Source organism: Arachis ipaensis, chromosome B05 (genome assembly GCF_000816755.2).
Source record: "Arachis ipaensis cultivar K30076 chromosome B05, Araip1.1, whole genome shotgun sequence".
NCBI classification, from domain to species: domain Eukaryota; kingdom Viridiplantae; phylum Streptophyta; class Magnoliopsida; order Fabales; family Fabaceae; genus Arachis; species Arachis ipaensis.
In genome coordinates this window covers 122947705-122952344 of record NC_029789.2, presented here as the reverse complement: position 1 = coordinate 122952344, position 4640 = coordinate 122947705, and positions in this window count along the sequence as shown.

Below are 4640 nucleotides of genomic sequence, written 5' to 3'. Positions count from 1 at the left end.
ATGACACGATTTAATCGATTATATATGTTAAATTTTAATGATTAAAAAATATCTTTAAAAAATACATTTTATACATTTTTATCAGAATAACTCCCTTAATATATTAAGATAACTTAGGCCTAACGTAGTTTACAAATTACAACCACAACAAAGAAGAATCTTAAAATAAGTTACTAAAACAATTTAGTTGTTACCAAAAGGGAACTTAATACTAAATAACTCATCTATTGTTATTACGTTTCTTCCTGGTTTATCTTTTTGTTTCCAATAAAATTTTGCCTAGTGAAAACTGACTCACACATCATTAAATTCCTATTTGATGGCCAACACAACTCAATCATTAATGATCTTTAATATGAAGAGTAGTGAGTAGTGATAAATGATAATGTGTTAAACTCCAACACAACCCCACCCCACTAATGTAAGTTAAATATCATCATTAAATAACAACCTCCTTAGAAAAACTTTTTACAGCAAAATTTAGTTTTTTAAAGTGAGAAAATTGGTTAGAGACGCTATGGCGGCTCAAGATCCCAGGAAGCAACACACTCAATCTTAAGCTGTGTTGTTGTTTTTTTGTTTTTTTACTAACGATATTTTTATTTAGACAAGTCAATGACTCACTGCATATTTGAACACCATTTAAAAATTTGATAAATTAATATATGCACAAAGCAAAATTTGACCTGACACTTTTTTAAGCAAACTAGTAAGCTGATCACTCAACCAATTCAAATTGGTTAATTTTAAGGTGCGTTTATCACTAGTATAATTTTCATGAAATTTTTAGGGTGGGAAAATAAATTGGCATTACAAAGATTACTCCATCAACAAGAGTTTCGTTTATAATGATAGTTATGTCTTGAATTTAATTCTACTGAGCAAAGTTGATTAACATGATTGGTGGCTTAGACCAGCAAATGAAGGAGATTATAGAGGTATGTAATCATATAATATATTGACTGACATACTTCTAATATTTGCATTTATCCGTCTTTATCTTTCTGTTCATCCATCACTTATATCTTCATTTTCGTATATTTATATGTTACGTGTATTCATAATAAAAAAATAGTTATAACACTATCTCTTTCAGAGATTGTCGAACAACTTCCCATGCTTCCATTAGTATATTGTGCTTTTTGTTCATTGTCCGCATGTTTTTCCCCTGTTTGCTAACAACCTTGTGAATCGCAAGGTGTTAGCACATCATATTGGATTGTACATTCATCAAGGTATCTCGGTCTGAATTAGTTCATAAATACATTGGAGAAGTTTCCAGATAGTTAGGGAACATTTTGTCACGGTCTATCTCAGTTTTTTATGCTCATTGTGTGTTGCCTTTCATTGAAATGGAGGGAAAATATGTGCCTTGTGGATTGAATAGTATACAAAAAAGAATGCAAGTTACTACTCACCTTAGAATAAAGTAATTTCTGTTGTGAGTAATGTTGTGGTTGTAAACTTTGCAGTTAGATTATGCATATTAATGAATTTAGCATAAATATTAATCCTTTTCCAATTTTCAGTGAGTGAAGATTACAAAAAAAGAGAAAGATTGGACTTAATCCCCCAAAAGAGCTTTGCTTTAACATTCTTTGATTCATTGGTTAGTATGGTAGGAACTATGCCGTATTTTGATTGTGATGTAACGCTACTCTTTTTCATAAGGAGCATGCCCCATCACTTAACCTCATGGACGGAATTGACAGTACTGGATCTGCTTAAATGGAATCTATAAGTTGCAATGGTGATAGTGAATGCAGCACACTATGCTGAAACTTCTCAAATCAAATATAATAATGACTTAACATACATTTTCACAATTCATCAATAACAATACTACACATGTCTAATTAGGTTTCGATTCGTTGGTTTTTTGAAGACATGGCAATTATTCAATCTTTTTCGATTAATAAAAGAAGTATTATTTAAATCGCTCATAATGTCTTTCATGAAAATATCAAATATATAAAAAATGATTATCATTTTCTCTAACAATATCATCTACTCTTTATTAAAACTACTCTAAATTAAATTGTTGATATCTTTAGACTCATCAACCTTTTAGATTTTGAAATTTAATATCCAAACTCAAAATGATCTCGTTACATTCTTACTTAAGTTTGAGAGAAATTTTGGAGTAGTAACTTTTGTATATTGATTAGGATGATATTATATAAGATAGAAAAAGTCCAGCAACTTTTTCAAATTCTACTCAACATGTAACCTGCAAAGAAAAATAAGTCATTGGATGAAATCTTACACTAATTTCACATCATTAAAATCATCATTAATGATTATTTTGATGGCTATAAATCACAAAAGTTACTGCCCCTAACACTCCTCTATAAAATATTTGGCATTTATCACTTTGATTCCTTTTTTATTTGTTTGGCATCTATAAAATAAGCTATATATTGTTCCTTTAGGTACATAATAGATGGAGTTTTTTTCAATGAAAAAAGAATATTTGAATCCTTCATGAATCAAGATTTTTTTATAAATTATAGCCATTGAAAATTTGAATATGATTGATGGCTAAGATTTAAACTATTTATTAATTGTATAATAATCATATTTTATATTTATTGTATAATAAGTTTTCTTCTTTCTCACTCACTCCATACAGAAAATCATTACCACCACCATAAAAAAAAAACTTCCATTCCCATCACCACCCCTTATCACTGTCACCAACCACCAACAACCAGTTACATACAAGAAATGCTTGAAGAACTACGCCGTTGTTCTGGACGGTCATACTCTTGACTGCTGCGGGAAAGTCATGCTAGCACTCATCGCTACTACCTGCGACTTGCACCCATCAAGTGGGCCACCTTCGGTTGCCGCTGCAACTTCCACAACTGTGAGCCAGAGGACCTATTCATCTCCGCCGTCGAGTTTCATTGACAAAATTGCCACCACCTCCTCCACGCCAAACGGAGTCCCAATTTCGCCAATCTCCTGTGCTTATCACCACCTTGCCCTCTCCGGTGTTGACATGGCGGCGATGCCGTAGAACGCTGCGACACCAATTTCCACACTACAGCTTTAGCGAGGACGATGCAAGATGGAAGATGATGATTTATTTGGTTCGAGAGTATTGTAGTTAGATTGGTGTTGATCATGGTGTTCTCAAGGTTTAGATGTATAATAACAAGAATAATTTGGTGAAAAAAGAGAACAATAATAGTGTTGTTGCTGCCATTAAGGATGGTGATATCATAAAAAATATTTCATGAAAGAAAAGATAAAAAAATGAATAAAAAAGACATTTTACTAAATTATTTAATATTTTTTTATACGAATCTTTAAGATTCAATAGTCTTTCTGGTCCATTTAAGATACGCCCACAATAGATATACAGAAGATTTTCTCAATTCTCGGTTCCTGATTTTTAATACTGAGAATGATATATATCTTAATGGAAATATTTGATAACCAGTACATTAGGTACAATAGCCGATGGTATATATAAAATATTTGGTAACCAAATTAAATTAATCAAAATAGGTAAAATTTATTTTATTTAGTATTTATTAATTATTGTATTATTCATTAATTATTTAACTAATGAATACTAAATAAAACAAATTCTAACTGTTTTTTTTTTTTTTTTTATTCTTAGTATTATATTACCAAAATCTTAAATAGCCAATACCGTGTGAACAATTTCTCGATCACACAGGAAAATAAGTGAAAGTTATTTGACCGTCGTCAAGAAGGACAATGAAAAGATGTTGAACGAAACTTTGGAGTTATATTCTGAGTGAACTATCAATTCGATCCTTGCCCATTTTTCAGAATGGCAATGCGGCCGCTCAAGATAAAAACGATCCACTACGGTTTCTATGGCCTCTACTTCTGTGATACAACGCGGTCCCTGTGGGTGTTTTTCCATAAACTCTGAACAGAAGACATTGATGTGACAAGTTCAAAAATTGACAAAAACCTAATTGTCTCTAAATTCATATTCGTTAGGGGTTTATTTGCCCTTATAAACAATATCTTTTTCAAATTATTTTTTATTTATTATATTAATATTCTTTTTTCAATAAATTATTGAATATATAGTATAATAAGTACAAATTAATTAATAAATTATTTAAATTTAAAATATCATTTATTATGAAACTAAATAAATAATTCTCAAATATAATTTTTAAATATATAAATAATAAACATTTACAGATCGATAAAGATTTATCAATATAAGAATAATGTAGATTAATTAAAATTTTACGTATATTAAAATTCAATTAAATGTACATATATTTAAAAGTATATGTACATTTAATAATAATGTAGATTAATTAATAACAATATGTTATTAGTAGCACATTCATATTATATTTTAGTACAAAGATATCAAATAGAATTATTAATTTAGTTTAAAGAGATAAAAAATTAAATTTGTTATTACTTAAAAAAAGGGTTAAGTACGATTTTGGTCCCTAAGGTAGTCGTAGGGACTGAAATTTTTTTTTGTCCCCGACATTTTTTTCATTACAAAATGGTCTCAAAAGTTTAAGTTTTTTTTAAATCGTTCTTTTTACCAAATTTTTTATTTTTATTACCAAATTACTCATAATTAAAAAAATTATAAAATAAAAAAAAAAGAAAGAAAGGAAACGACA